The following is a 16483-nucleotide window of genomic DNA, read 5'->3' as shown; positions in this document are numbered from 1 at the left end:
AGTTGATTTCTAGTTTCATACCATTGTGACTGGAAAAGATTCTTGATATGATTTCAGTCTTCAAAATTTATTAAGAATAGTTTTGTGTTCAAAGATATGGTCTGTCGTTGAGAATATGCACTTGAGAAGATTGTGCATTCTGCTGCATTTGGATATATTCTATATAAATGTTCTGAATCATGTTCTGCATTTAGAATGTTCTATATAATTCCACTAAGTCCATTTAGTCTAATGTTTTATGTAAGGCTGCTGTTTCTTTGTTGACTTTCTGTCTTGATGATCTATCCCTTGATATAAGTGTAGTATTAAAGTACCCTACTATTATTGCATTGCTGTCAATTTCCCCCTTTAGGTCTGTAAATAATTGCTTCATATATTTTAGAGCTCCTAAGTTAGGTTCCTATATGTTAATAACTGTTATGTCTTTTTGATGGATTGTCATCATTTTCATCCAACTTTGTCTCTTGATGCCCTTTTTGGCTTGAAGTCCATTTTATCAGACATGAGTATGACTCTACTCTCTTTCTTTCGCTGTCATTTAGTTGGAATATCACTTTCAAACCTTTCCTTTGAGCCTATGTTTGTCTTTAGAACTGAGATGATTACCCTGGGGGAAACATATGGCTGAGTGTTGTTTTTTAATCCATCTAGTCACTTCATGACTTTGGATTGGCGAATTCAATCAATATACATTTAGGTTGACTATTGATAAATACTTGGTACTGCCATTTTATCTTTCGTTTTCTGGTTGCTCTATATTTCCATTTTTCTTTTTCCTTATGTTTCTGTCTGCCATTTTAGTTTAGCAGTTTTCTATAATTTTTTTCTCAGTTTTCTCTTTTATGTTTCATGTCTTTGCTCTAGATTTTTTTTTTAAAAAAATTAATTTATATTTTAATTGGAGGCAAATTACTTTTCAGTATTGTGGTTTTGCCATCCATTGACATGAATCGGCCACAGTGTACATGTGTCCCCCCGACTCAGCGCCCCCCCCACCTCCCTCCCCTCCCATCCCTCTGGGTTGGCCCAGTGCACCGGCTTTGAGTGCCCTATCTGCTCTAGATTTTTATGTGGTTACTGAGATGTGTACAAAATGTCTCAAAGCTAGAATAGCCCTTTTTATGCTGGTAGCATCTTATCTTCATTTACCTCTATGTGTTCTGTTCTTTCCCTTTTCCTCATTTATGTTTTGGTTGTCACAAGTTATCACTTTTTATGTTGTGAGTTTGTTACCAAAAAAATACATATTTTTCACTGCTTTTCCCTCCTTTAAACTTTATATTATAATTGTTTAACAACCTATTTTGATATAAAGTTGCATTTTTCTGATTTTTCCTATTTGATCATCACCTTACTCAGTTCTGTGTACTTTTGCCTTTTCATTTCAGGTAGAAGAGCTCCTTCCAACATTTCTTCTAAGCAGGTCTGGTGGTAGTGAACTCCCTCAAAGTATGTTTACTGGGAAAACTTTTATTTCTCCTAAAAACCTGAAGGATAACTTTGCTGGATATTCTTGGATGAGAGTATTTTATCTTTGAGTAATTAGAGTACAGTATGTCATTCTACTCTCTTGGCCTGTAGAGTTCCTGATGAAAAATCAGATGATAGCCTAATGGGGTTTCTTTGTAGGCTACTGGCTTTTTCTTCTCTGGTTGCCTTTAAAATTCATACTTTGCCATGGGCTTTTGACAGTTTTAATATAATGTGTCCTGGTGAAGGTCTTTTTGCTTCAAGAGAATTAGATATTCTTCCGGCTTAATTGACTTGCATATCTAGTTTCTTCCCCAGGTTTGGGAAGTTCTCAGCAATTGTTTGTTTAAATAAACTTTCCGCTCCCTTGTCTCTCTCTTCTCTTTCTGGGATACTCGTTACCCTTATATTGCCCTTTAAACACATCTTGCCCTTCCTAATGGACAGTTCTTTTAGAATTTCCTAATTAAAAAAAAATCATAACTCTCTCCTTTACCTGAGTCATTTCTAGATTTCTATATTCAAGTTCACTAATTCTGTCTCCCATATGGTCTGCTCTGTTTCCAGTGCTTTCTAATACATTAAAAAAGTCTCATTTATTGAATTCTTCAGCTCCAGAATTTCTGTTCGGTTCTTTATAATTTTAGAGTTTCAGTCTTTTTGGTAAAGTATTGTTTCTGTTCATTAACTTTATTCCTGAGCTCAATGAACTGCCTTTCTGAATCTTCTTATAGCTCATTAAGTTTCTTCATGACAGCTATTTTGAATTCTCTTGTCATTTAGATTTCAGTATTCAGACTTTAAGTTTGATTTATGGAGAACAGTCATTTTTTGTGTGTATGTGATACTATGGGTCATGATTTTTCATGGTGCTTGGTGAGTTCTTCCTCGGCTCGTGCTTTTTACCTTTCTTTAGGTAAAGCACTTTTGCATTCAATTCTAATTCAACAAGTTGGTAAGTAGAGGGTTTTCTTTTGTTTTTCAGTAGGTGGCGATATATCACAAGTTTTGGATTTCTCTTACCTGCGTTGCCTCTGGCTCTGTCTGAGAATTGGCACTTTCCATCCTCCCCTGCCTCTCTGTCAGAGGCGTGGCCTGGTGCCTTCGTTGTCGTTGCGTGTCCCTCTGGGGTTGCTGGTGCTTTGCTGCTGCTGCTGTCAGTGCTGGGAACCTGGGACGATGGGCACTTCCACCATGTCTGGGGTCCCCTGTGTTGCAGGCAGCTGCTGTGGTGGGGGTAGTAGGAAGGATGGGGAGGTGAGTTGGATGCTTCTGCTATAGCTAGGGTTGTTGGGTTCACGGGCACTGTTGCTGTGAGTAAGGGGCTGGAGACATGGGCACTGCAGCAGCTGGAGGAACTGTGTTGCAGGTCCTACTGTTACTGCTGCAGCTGCCACCCAGTTCCCTGGCTGGGGGTGCTGTTGGAGCTGGGACACCAGAGCCATGTACCCCAGTTCCCCTCCTGCATCTGGGTTGTCTGGAATTGCAGGCTCAGCTGCCATGGCTGGGGGATGGGGATCATGGGCACTGCCTCTGCTCTTCCCCTGGTTCCACCTCCTCCATGTGTTCTAGTCCACCCACCTTTACGTGTATAGATGTGTGGAAGTCTCCAGCATCCTGGTGTTTTGGGCAGAGAAACCTTTGTTGAGTTATGGATGTTTTACTATTGTAGATTAAAAGAGGAGAAACAAAGGAAGTGTCTCATGCCACCACAATGCTGATGTCACTTCATTTTAACCATTTTTAATTGTATCTTTCTGTGGTATTAAGTACATTCATTAATGTTGTTCACGGGATCCAATACTTTGGCCACCTGATGTGAAGAGCCGACTCATTGGAAAAGACCCTGATGCTGGGAAAGATTGATGATAAGAGGAGATAGGGGTGACAGAGGATGAGATGGTTGGACCTACTCAATGGACATGAGTTTCAGCAAACTCTGGGAGATGGTGAAGCCTGGCGTGCTGCAGTCCGTGGAGTCGCAGAGAGTCAGACACGACTTAGTGACTGAACAACAACAGCAACAATGTTGTTCAGCCATCACCACCATCTATCTCCATAGTTCTTTTCGTCTAGTAAAACTGAAACTCTGTACCTGTTAAGGAATACCTCTGCATTGCTTTCTCCCTGCAGCCCCTGGAAAATACCATTCTACTTTCTATCTCTCTGATTTTGACTCTGCATTTCTCATATAAGGGGAAGCACATATTATATGTATTTTTGTGACTGGCTTATTTCACCTAGCATAATGTCCTCAAGGTTTTATCCATGTTGTAGTATATGTTAGAATTTCCTTCCTTTTTAAGGCTGGATAATATTCCATTGTATATGTAAACCACATTTTGCTTATCTATTCATCCAATGATGGACCCTAGGATTGCTTCCATATTTTAGCTACTTTGAACAGTGCTACTATGAACAGGGTTGATCGTTGTACAAATATCTCTTTGAGTCCCTGATTTAAGTTCTTTTTGATATATACCCAGAAGTACTAAATCATATGTTAATTCTATTTTTACTATTTTGAGGAAGTGCTTATTAACTATTTATATATCTTTGTTGGAAAAAGGTCTTTTCAAGTTCTTTGCCCATTTTTGGATGAAGTTATTTGTATTTTTTGTGGTAGAGTTTTAACATGCTGGTTTTTAAACTAACCTCTGGCAATGGGAGTGGCAGCACTCTTAGATAATTGGGTTGATATTTGGATCCTGGTTAGGCAACTTACAACGTCAAGTTGCATGGAGAAGATTGTGTTCAGTTTAAACATGTCTAAGAAGCTAGTGAGATACCCAGGTGGAGATACGCTTAGGAGGCTATGTGTATGGGTCTGGATTATAAAAAAAAGAGCAAGGGGAGGTTTCACTTTGTAATAAGTTCTTCAACCATGGGACAGTGAAGCTTTTACAGAACTATCTGGCAATAATGAGACAGCAGTGCCCACCAAGTATTCTAATTGCCTCCTGCATGTCCCAGCTCCCTTTGAGTTTGGCAGAGATGTACACATAGTCATGGTCAATGAGCTGTGGGGGAAGTAGCGTGTTTTTCTTCTATGCCAAGGCAGTAAAATATTGGTACAGGGTTCTTCCTGTTTTTCTCCCAAAGGGAGACTCAGGAGGCCATGGATTCCAGATGGGCAACTAAATATGGAAGTGCCTCCATTTAGCTCAGGTCCCTCAGTGTGTAGAACCAAGCCCCTTGGCAACTCACACAGGCCATTCAACATGAAAGAGAAATGAAGCTTTTTTATATTCATCCACTGAACACACTCCATTTAGAGTTGTTGCGATGGCGTAGCCTTCATGGAATTTTCTCTCTTTGGTGTCTCAGGGACACCATGATAGAGCTGCTGCGTTACGTTGACCTTTTATTCCTTAACAGCATCAGTGCCATTGGAGGTTACTGAGCTAAGTACAGTTGTTGACTTTGAAAAGATTAAGATGAGCGGGGTGGTAAAATGTATTGTCTAAAAAAGCCGATAATGTAGATTCTTGTAACTGGAGTTAACCAGGCATGTGAAACATCAGAGGCTAGGAAATTAACAGTCAGAGATTGGTAACTTGATTTTATTAAATATATCCATAGTGTTATATTTTCCCCCATTTATATGCTGTTACACTCCAGTTACACAACAGTTACAGTGAACTAACTCTGATAGTTCAAGTTTAATAAATCTCTTCAGAGTTACTCATGATGTCAGATAGAGATCTGGTTAATCGTTCTGAGGAATAAAGGGATACTTGGAGAATGAAATAGTCTTAAGAATCATAGGTCCTTTTGTCCCAGGGGAACCAAGAAACCAGGTTTTTGCTAACATAGGTCATCAGAAATAACGGACTCATACCCCATGAAAGGGCTTCCCAAGTGGCTCGTCGATAAAGAATCTGCCGGTGATGCAGAAGACACAGGAGAAACCATGAGGTCGATCCCTGGGTTGGGAAGATCCCCTGGGGGAGGGCGTGGCAACCCACTCCAGTATTCTTGCCTTGGAGAATCCCCATGGACAGAGGAGCTGGCAGGCTACAGTCCATGGGGTCACACAGAGTCGGACACAGCTGAAGCGACTGAGCACGCATCCCAAGAAAATTCTCCTTGGTTTGGAGCACAGATCAAGAAATGGGAACCATGCCTTCCCCGCCACCCCCTCCCCCCACCCACAAAATGTTGTTTACATTACTGAAATAGGTGCCAACATTTAGAAATCAGATTTAACATGAAAACTTGGCTTGTCTTTTAAAATGGGGGGGGGGGGGCGTGTCCCCTTTCCCTAAGCCGGTGCCAGCCATAGGCTGGAAGAGAAATGACAGAAGTTAGGCTTCCTGCTTTCCACAGCCTATAAGCTTGACCCAACTTGCCATTCACTGTACTTAACCCACAACTCCAGACATTTTGGTTGGAGAGTTTTTTTCTCTATTATAATACAACTGTACCCTGGGAGAATGAATCTTGTCAGTGATTTAGAATTTGCTGCTGCTGCTGCTGCTGCTAAGTCGCGTCAGTCGTGTCCGACTCTGTGCGACCCCATAGACAGCAGCCCACCAGGCTCCCCTGTCCCTGGGATTCTCCAGGCAAGAGTACTGGAGTGGGTTGCCATTTCCTTCTCCAGGGCATGAAAGTGAAAAGTGAAAGTGGAGTCGCTCAGTCGTGTCCGACTCAGTGACCCCATGGACTGCAGCCCGCCAGGCTCCTCCGTTCATGGGATTTTCCAGGCAAGAATACTGGAGTGGGGTGCCATTGCCTTCTCCGATTTAGAATTTACTTTCACTTAATTAATTTTCACTCAGTTCATTTATTCTGATAAGCATACTTCTCAAAAATACCGTATTTTGGATGAGTTAAAGAGACTTTGTAGATGAAATGGCTGTTATCTGTGCTACACCATGTGCTGTGTAATTAGAAAATCTCATATAAAGGGAATGTTTTCTGTTTCCTTCATAATTTCTTCCTCATCACTGCTAATTACTTTACCAATGCTTATTGAGATCCTAATAGCATATGATATCACTTATGTGTGGAGTCTAAAATATAACACAAATGAACCTATCTATGAAACAGAAACAGAATCCGGGACATAGAGAACAGTCTGGTGGTTGCCGAGGGAGTGGAGGGTGGGAGAGGGTTGGATTGGGAGTTTGGGATTAGCAAATGCAAACGTAGAATGGATAAACAACAAGGTCCTACTGTATAACACAGGAAACTATATTCAATATCCTATGATAGACCATAATGGAAAAGAACCTGAAAAAGAATGTATATGTGTATAATTGAGTCATTTTGCTATACGGCAGTAATTAACATTGTTCTTCAACTATACGTAAATAAAAATAAATTTTAAAAAGTTTAAAAATATGAAGTTACCTAGACCGTACACCCACAAAAAAGATCAAAATACAGCTGTTGGCTACTAGGAGCCCAACTCATTTGTGGGATTGGTAATCTCAGCAAAGAAATAAGCACTATAATGTTGCCACACCAAGGTGAGAATGGGGATGGAGAGAGAGAGCTGAACTTTGCCTAGGAAAGCTGGAGGAGTTTTCACAGTGGAGGGCACATTTCATCTAGGTTTTAATTGATAAGTAAGAGTTCTTTGAACTTTCTGAAATAAATGAGCTTAAACTTGCCTGTAGTGTGAACAGTTTAAAACCCCTTATCTGTGATTTTCAGTGGGGCATTAAAAAGTAGTCTTCACCTGGTATAGTAATGTAGGACCTTAAAAACAACCTTGCATACTGAAATGGTGCAAAACCCTTTTAGTAATCAATGGGAAAATGGAATGATTTGCAACCTTTAAAAAATTTTGTCAAACATTAGAAAAAAATCTCTTCCTGTTAATCATAAGTTATAGGAAAATGAAAAAACGGTAAAATTAATAATTATTCAGAACATTGTATTTAAACATGAGAAACACTGAGAATTATTGTGTTTCATTTCTTTGTAAAATCTTGTCAAGTTGCAACAGCACTAGCTTTCTTTTTACTGAATAACTTACAGTATTGAGATAGCATCTTTTCTGTGCCTTGAATTATCATAGTCTTAAGTCTGAATCAAATTCAAACAGCTTATCCTTTGTACTTTCAAAGTTGTGAAATTTCTGAGTTTTTTTAAATAATTAATTTTTGTGCTGAGTCTTCATTGCTGCACAGGCTTTTCTCTAGTTGTGGTGAGCGAGGGTCATTCTCTAGTTATGCGTGGGCTCCTCATTGTAGTGGCTTCTCTTGTTGCAAGCATGGGCTCTAGGTGTGTGGGCTTCAGTAGTTGCAGCTTCTGGGCTCTAGAACAGTCTCAGTAGTTGTGGTGCACAGGCTCAGTTGCTCTGTGGCATGTGGGATCTTTCCAGATCGGAGATCGAATGTGTGTCTCCTGTATTTCCAGGTGGATTCTTTACCACTAAGTCACCAGGGAAACCCCCTCCCAGAGTTTTTTTTTAATGAGAATTATTTGGCTGGTATCATCTCCTTTGGGACATCTTCATCCTTTTTGTCGTGAGTGCATTCATCCTTTGATGTTGTTACTTTTGTCTTCACTAAGTTCCTCTGGCTGTGTATTCAGGGTCTCACATATAGCATCAGTGTCAAAATTCTCACTGTTAGCTATTGATACTATCCCCATTGATACTGGATTTAAATTACAGTTCCAGCAGTATAATATTTTGCTTATTTGCTTCACTTTCATCTTTGTTGACCAGTTATCACTTTGGGTTATCCATTTTCATGTCCTTTTGTTTTATCACTGGAAGACAGAAAGTGAGCACCATTCCTTGCTTTGCTGTCTGTGCATGAACTGATTACAGATGTCTTGTGAGTAACCACAGACAGACTTTGAAAGAAGCAGCATGACTGGTCACTGATCAAGCTGAACATCTGTTACATATGTAGTGATTTGTGTACTGAAGAGCTGGCAGGGGAATTTTTATTTGATGCAGCTACTCAAAATCACAGTGAGTAGACTTTGGTAACTGGAATGTAAACTTGTGTTGTTGGGGGTTTGGTGGTGTTGAACTGAGCTGCTGTTGTTCGGTTGCTAAGTTGTGTCCGACTCTACAACACCATGGACTGCAGTGCTCCAGGCTTCCCTGTCCTTCACCATCTCCCGGAGCATCTTGTCCTCTGTTATCCCCGTCTCCTCTTGCCTTCAATCTTTCCCAGCATCAGGATCTTTTCCAATGAGTAGACTCTTCACATCAGGTGGCCAAGGTCTTGGAGCTTCAGCATCAGTCCTTCCAGTGAATACTCAGGGTTGATTTCCTTTAGGATAGACTGATTTGATCTCCTTGCTTTTCAGGGAGCTCTCAAGAGTCTTCTCCAGCACCACTGCACCACTAATTGAACTGTGGTAACTAAAATCCATGTATCAAAACAGTGCAAAGCCAGGACTGTCTCTATGGATATCTTTTTTTTTTTTTTTTTTGGCTGTGTGGCATGTTAGGTCTTAGTTCCCAGACTTGGGATTGAACCTGCGTGCCTTGCACTGGAAGTGTGGTCTTAATCACGGGACCACCAGGGAAATCCCTCTCTGTGGATGTCTTGAGTGGATATTCCCACTCTTTGTGGGAGGTTCAGCTGAGTGCCAGTGTGGCCCTCATTTGTGTCAACTGTGACAACCAAATTGCTTCTCACATTCTCCATACATGCTTGTGGTGGGGATTCCTCCCTGGGTTGAACCATTCTTGGGCCACCTCTGGGTCACTGTGTCATTAATCAGAATGTGAGGGGCATCCAGTCTGCTGCTGGTGAGCACTTCCGTGTTCACGGCAGGGTTCTGACAGCAACCTCTCCCGAGTATGTGGTGCCTTCCCTTTCTTCGTAAGCCAGGTGAGCAGAAATCACCCTTGCCTGGGGAGTCAGTCACTTATTGTCAAGCTGGGCTTTACCACATGCCTATCTGCTGCTTAACCTCTTTGAGTCCTGCTTTCCTCATCGGTTAATTAAAAAAAAAAAAAGGTTTCACATACCTGATTTATAAGATTATCTTGAGTACATGCAAAGTGTATGTTAACATCAGGCATATGTGAGCAGATGTTCTGGGAATGATGAATAACTGAATCATTGAGATACGTTTCTTGGATATAAAATGAAATATAACAAAGACCTCTAATGTCTCAGGAAAATCAATATCCCCAGCTTTTATTTATTTTGACACACTGCATGAAATGCAAGGATTTTAGGTCCCCAGCAAGGGATTGAACTTGTGTCCCATGCAGTGGAAGCTCAAGAGTCTTAGCCATTGACCACCTGGAAGTCCCCTCCTCAGCTCTTAGACATGCCCTTATGTGAGACGTCACTGTTTTCCCAACTCCACCTTTCAGTGACTTCTAGTTGCTCTTTGCTCACTTAGCTTTCTTCATGGTGAAGTTCAGCAAATTGACTCATAATCCGTCAGTACATGAAGTGACTTCAAACAGCCTCCTCCGTGAGGGTGGACCTTATTTCTCCATTGATATTAATACAAGGAAAATAGAGCACACAGGAATTGGTCTCTTAGAGAAGCAGGCTGCAATTTATGCCCAGCTGGTAGCCATTTTGAAGGATGAACTTTCAATAGCTTAGAGTATAAATGTCAAGCATTCTTTCCCTGGTTCAAAAATAAATATTTCAAGTAAAGGCAGCATAAATAGATTTGTCTCGGGTTGATCTGAGATTCTGATTACTTACCTGTGGATTTTTAGCTTTACGTCTGGATTGCAGAATTTGGTGAAATAAGCACATTAGTATAATGTTGTTGGTTTAGCAAAGATTTCCTTCATCTGTAAGATATTATCCTATAATTGCTTCAGATTTTCAGAATGTGTAGTGCAGTGAGCATTTGTAGACATGTTCTCTTTTCACTTGGTGTACTAATGTGGAATTTGTTGGAGAGGGAAAAAAAATCTTTTGACTTGTTATTGAAGAATATAAATGGAGATTATTTTTATCATGAATGAAGCTACTTGTGGAATTTGACTAGGTTATCTTATTTGTTTTATTCTAATTTTGGCAAGTTATTTAAGGAAAGTGGAATTATTTAAATGATTCCATGTACATCTGTGATGACACTTTTTCAATAGCTGATAGAACTTTCTTCCAGTCAAAAAAAGCTTCCATATTCCAGCTTATATAAATGTTACCTTCCTTTCCTTCCCTTATTCCCCCAAAACTAAAACCAAAGTAAGAATATATGATTCCATTTTTATTAGGTACCTTTTTAATGTAAGAAGCAGTGCTGTTACTCTTTGATCAGGGAAATTACTCCCTGTTTGTGAAAAGCAAATGTGAATTAGAACTTTAAGATGGCTCTTTAGCTCCCAAAACTGTTATCTATGCATAGTTTTCTGTTGTTTTCCATTAGAGGATAATTGCTTTACAATGTTGTGTTGGTTTCTGCCATACAACACCTCAAATCAATCACAACTACATATAGCATTCTGTTTTCAACAGAATGCTGTTGAAAATGCTGTTCAACAGAATGCTTCTTTCAATGTTGAAGAAATAACCTTTTGAAGATAAAATAGGTGTTCTTTCTAATATGAATCATCTTAATTTTAATTGCTTCATATATTTCAAAATTTGTATTAGGTCAAATACTTTTCCAAATAGGAAAAGGAGTACATCAAGGCTGTATATTGTCACCCTGCTTATTTAACTTATATGCAGAGTACATCATGAGAAATGCTGGGCTGGAGGAAGCACAAGCTGGAATCAAGATTCCTGGGAGAAATATCAATAACCTCAGATATGCAGATGACACCACCCTTATGGCAGAAAGTGAAGAAGAACTAAAGGGCCTCATGATGAAAGTGAAAGAGGAGAGTGAAAAGTTGGCTTAAAGCTCAACGTTCAGAAAACTAAGATCATGGCATCTGGTCCCATCACTTCATGGCAAATAGATGGAGAAACAGTGGAAACAGTGGCTGACTATTTTTCTGGGCTCCAAAATCACTGCAGGTGGTGATTGCAGCCATGAAATTAAAAGACGCTTACTCCTTGGAAGGAAGGTTATGACCAATCTAGACAGCATATTAAAAAGCAGAGACATTACTTTGCTGACAAAGGTCCATCTAGTCAAGGCTATGGTTTTTCCAGTGGTCATGTATGGATGTGAGAGTTGGACTATAAAGAAAGCTGAGTGCCGAAAAATTGATGGTTTTGAACTGTGGTGTTGGAGAAGACTCTTGAGAGCTCCCTGAAAAGCAAGGAGATCAAATCAATCTATCCTAAAGGAAATCAACCCTGAATATTCATTGGAAGGACTGATGCTGAAGCTCCAAGACCTTGGCCACCTGATGTGAAGAGTTTACTCATTGGAAAAGATCCTGATGCTGGGAAAGATTGAAGGCAGGAGGAGAAGGGGATGACAGAAGATGAGATGGTTAGATGGCATCACTGACTCAATGGACATGGGTTTGGGTGGACTCAGGGAGTTGGTGATGGACAGGGAGGCCTGGTGTGCTGCGGTTCATGGGGTCACCAAGAGTCGGACACAAGTGAGCGACTGAAACTGAACTGAACTGAAATACTTTAGTTACTATGTGTGCTCATTCACTTAGTCGTGTTCGACTCTTTGCGACCCCATGGACTGTAGCCTGTTAGACTCCTCTATCCATGGAATTCTCCAGGCATACACTGGAGTGAATTGCCATTTCCTCCTCCATTTTTTACTATAAATATTTGAAATTCATCACATCTGAGACTAGCATAAGAATTAAGTTACATTTTAATGATTAATTCCCTGTAAGTAGTCAGTACAACAAGTCTAATGACAGAAATTTAAGAGTTATTTTTCAAATAATTGCATTTTTAGATCGACTCCTCCAAAATCTCCTCTCTCTTTATGACATATAGAATTTCTGCCTATTATAACCTGGCAGAAATTAGTAGAATTGAGAAGAGATTCTTGTGAGAGTGAAGATATTCAGAAGCTAACACTGACCTAGTTGAGATGGTATAAACATGAAGCATCCAGAATTATGGGTTAGAACAAGTCTTTAAAATATTTGAGGTGTCGTTTAATATTTTTTGAAAATGACTCAACGTCAGATATTTGTTCTTCAAGGTCTGATTTTCTGAAGGTAGAAACCAGAACAATAATACAATTAGTGGAGGAAAAAACTAGCTGGAATTCATTTTAGGATTTTTTTTCCTGAGACAGAAGATAGTCATTTTCTTCTCAAAGGTTTTGTGGTTTTACATACCCAGGCATTCCTGGCTTAACTGACATCGGAGTATTTATAGATTTAGTTTTACATGGAAGCCCTAGTGATTTTAGGCAGATTCCCCAGCTTTCAGTTCAAATTTCACATAACTGGGGGACATCAACAACTTATTTTTTGTAAAGAGGTTGTTAGAGTTGGCCATTTAATTGAAATTGCTCCTTGAATGCAAATGGAAGTTTTTGGATATCATCCTGATTTGCTTAAAAATCAGGGCGTAGGGACTTCCCTGACAGTCCAGTGGCTAAGACGCCGCCTTCTACATGCAGGGGGTGTGGGTTTGATCCCTGGTCAGGGAACGAAGATCCCATATGCCACAGGGTGCGGGCACAAATTCTTTAAAGATTAATTAAAAACAATTAAAAAAAATAGGACATATCATGGTTTTCTGGGAATTGATTTCTTTGTGAAGTTTTGCAGGAATTAATTCATTTGTAGAAAATACATTTTCTTGAAAGATGTCAGTGTTCTCATACATTATAAAATCCACAGAATGAACTGCTCCAGAGTTCCTCTTTCCTGTTTTTAAAAAAATGTCACTTTAGTTCTGTGGTTCTCTATTAAACATGTCTGGATTTTGTGAAGATGATGAGAGATTGCCTGTAGCTCCTGTGATAGTTGCCCCTGTTCACCTCCTTTCCCTACATGCTGACCCTTTAGATGTGCTAGGAACTTGTTGCATCCACGGCCCAGTCTCCTCAGCGACTTTGACATCACTTGTGTCTACACTCAAGCTGTTGTTCAACTCGAGGACATGGCCTCTGTGAAAAGAAGATAAGCCCTCAGGTCAGGGCTTATCTGGTAGCCCTGGAACATGTTTTTAAAAAAGTGTGGAATTCACCTGTAAACTTTCTAGGTCTTACTTTTGCTTCTAGCTGAAATCTTCACTTTATCTCTGACCTCCATTCATTAGCTGCTTTGTTAAGATTACAGCATCCAGAATTATGGGTTAAAACAAGTCTTTAAAATATTTAAGGTGTGATTTAATGTCTGTAGAACATGATTCAAAATTAGTAGTTTCTTCTTTGAGCTTTGGTTTTGTGAAAGTGGAAACAGGGGCCATAATAAGATTAAAAAGAAAAAACTAGTTGGAACTTTAGGATTTTTTTTCCCCTTTTTCTTGAGATGTAAGATAGTCATTTTCTTCTCGAAGGTTTTGTGGCTTCTTTGATTTCAGCCACAAGCTTCCTGAGCTCATCTTTGCCAGTTCCCCTATCTACTTGTTCTGACGACCACTTAGGGCACCTTTTTAAGCCAAACATGCTAGTAACAGCCCCTCAGACTTAGTGCTGTAATTCTGCCTTTGAACTCAGGATGCTTTCTGGGAAGCTCTCCAAATGATTAAGATATCAGAAAGTTATGTCTTCCAACCATCTTTGACAAGGAAACTTCTTTATTAAGTATTATAATTATGGCACCTGATATAATTTACTCGATTACATGGCCATATTATTTAATTCACAAAAGTATATAGATTATTCTCTTTCTGCTTCCCCACCAATATGATAGTAAGATCTTAATTTCCCATTTTCTCTCTTACGCTATCTTAGCCAATTTAGAGGAAAATGTTCTATCTAATTTTAGTCACTTTGAAGATATGTGTACAGTAGCTGGAACTAATAGATGATAAAACATGACCCATAAGAAAGCCCTCCTGATTGGGCCTTCCTGCCCTCATTTAGAGACTGATAAGCTCATTCATAAATTGGCTTTCACTTGCCTGTCAGGACTTGAGTGACTTTGCAGGCTATATTTTGGCGTGCCCTTTACTAACTTTACCTCCAACCCCAACCATTCACAGTAGGAGCCAGAGCCACCCTTGTGAGTGACCCTGTGCCAGCACCCAGCCCACTGCCTCTGTTGATTTCTTCGAAGCTCTCCAAACGATGAAAGTTTCAGAAAGCTATATCTTCCAACTGTCTTTGATGAGCAACTTCTTTATTAAGTATTATAATTATGGCATCGAAGTAGGTTTTTGATAAATATTTGCAGGTTGCTAAAACCAATCAGTCTGCATAAATTCTAAAGCATATTTTCAAATGTGTTAAATACATTTTTTAAAAGAGAGAGGTCCTATATTCCATATAGTATGGTGGTTAAAAGGCCGGTCTTTGTCAGCTGTCTAAAGTTTTTATCCCTACTCTGTTCCATCCCAGCTGTTTGAGGGATAAAGAAATTTACTTCCTAAAGGTGTTCAGTTCAGTTCAGTTCAGTCGCTCAGTCGTGTCCGACTCTTTGTGACCTCATGAATTGCAGCATGCTGGCCTCTCTGTCCGTTACCAACTCCTGGAGTCTACCCAAACCCATGTCTATCGAGTTGGTGATGCCATCCAACCATCTAATCCTCTGTCGTCCCCTTCTCCTCCTGCCCCCAATCCTACCCAGCATTAGGGTTTTTTCCAATGAGTCAACTCCTCACGTGAGGTGGCCAAAGTATTGGAGTTTCAGCTTCAACATCAGTCCTTCCAATGAACACCCAGGATTGATCTCTTTTAGGATGGATTGATTGGACCTCCTTGCAGTCCAAGGGACTCTCAAAAGTCTTCTTCAACACCACAGTTCAAAAGCATCAATTCTGCGGCACTCAGCTTTCTTCACCTTCCAACTCTCACATCCATACATGTCCACTGGAAAAACTATGGGCTTGACTAGACGGACGTTTGTTGGCAAAGTAATGTCTCAGCTTTTAAATATGCTATCTAGGTTGGCCATAACCTTCCTTCCAAGGAGTAAGCGTCTTTTAATTTCATGGCTTCAATCACCATCAGCAGTGATTTTGGAGCCCCCCAAAATAAAGTCTGACACTGTTTCCACTGGTTCCCCATCTATTTCCCATGAAGTGATGGGACCAGATGCCATGATCTTAGTTTTCTGAATGTTGAGCTTTAAGCCAACTTTTTCACTCTCCTCTTTCACTTTCATCAAGAGGCTCTTTAGTTCTTCTTCACTTTCTGCCATAAGGGTGGTGTCATCTGCATATCTGAGGTTATTGATATTTCTCCTGGCAATCTTGATTCCAGCTTGTGTTTCTTCCAGCCCAGCGTTTCTCATGATGTACTCAGCATATAAGTTAAATAAGCAGGGTGACAATATACAGCCTTGATGTACTCCTTTTCCTGTTTGGAACCAGTCTGTTGTTCCATGTCCAGGTCTAACTGTTGCTTCCTGACCTGCATACAGGTTTCTCAAGAGACAGGTGAGGTGGTCTGGTATTCCCATCTCTTTCAGAATTTTCCACAGTTTATTGTGATCCACACAGTCAAAGACTTTGGCGAAGTCAATAAAGCAGAAATAGATGTTTTCCTGGAACTTTCTTGCTTTTTCGATGATCCAGCAGATATTGGCAATTTGATCTCTGGTTCCTCTGCCTTTTCTAAAACCAGCTTGAACATCTGGAAGTTCACGGTTCACGTATTGCTGAAGCCTGGCTTGGAGAATTTTGAGCATTACTTTACTAGCATGTGAGATGAGTGCAATTGTGCGGTAGTTTGAGCATTCTTTGGCATTGCCTTTCTTTGGGATTGGAGCAAAAACTGATCTTTTCCAGTCCTGTGGCCACTGCTGAGTTTTCCAAATTTGCTGGCATATCGAGTGCAGCACTTTCACAGCATCATCTTTCAGGATTTGAAATAGCTCAACTGGAATTCCATCACCTCCACTAGCTTTGTTCGTAGTGATGCTTTCTAAGGCCCACTTGACTTCACATTCCAGGATGTCTGGCTCTAGGTGAGTTGATCACAGCATCATGATTATCTGGGTCGTGAAGATCTTTTTTGTACAGTTCTGTGTATTCTTGCCACCTCTTCTTAATATCTTCTGCTTCTGTTAGGT

The 16483-nt window shown here is 40.1% G+C and overlaps 1 protein-coding gene across 24 annotated transcripts in view; it reads left to right on the top strand.

The window, feature by feature from the left end:
* BICC1 (BicC family RNA binding protein 1) overlaps nt 1–16483 on the top strand; it is a 347076-nt gene that overhangs the window by 168747 nt on the left and 161846 nt on the right. The window contains exon 4 of one of the 24 annotated variants that reach the window (XM_081569093.1): nt 1389–1423. The exons of the other annotated variants lie outside the window; for them this stretch is intronic. The gene's annotated coding sequence lies outside the window, so the exon portion shown is untranslated. The remainder of the gene's footprint in view (nt 1–1388; nt 1424–16483) is intronic. 24 annotated transcript variants of the gene reach the window in all.

The sequence above is a fragment of the Giraffa tippelskirchi genome, chromosome 2 (genome assembly GCF_054371585.1).
Source record: "Giraffa tippelskirchi isolate mGirTip1 chromosome 2, T2T-mGirTip1v1.2.pri, whole genome shotgun sequence".
NCBI lineage: Eukaryota > Metazoa > Chordata > Mammalia > Artiodactyla > Giraffidae > Giraffa > Giraffa tippelskirchi.
This window is presented reverse-complemented; position numbering and strand designations above follow the sequence as displayed.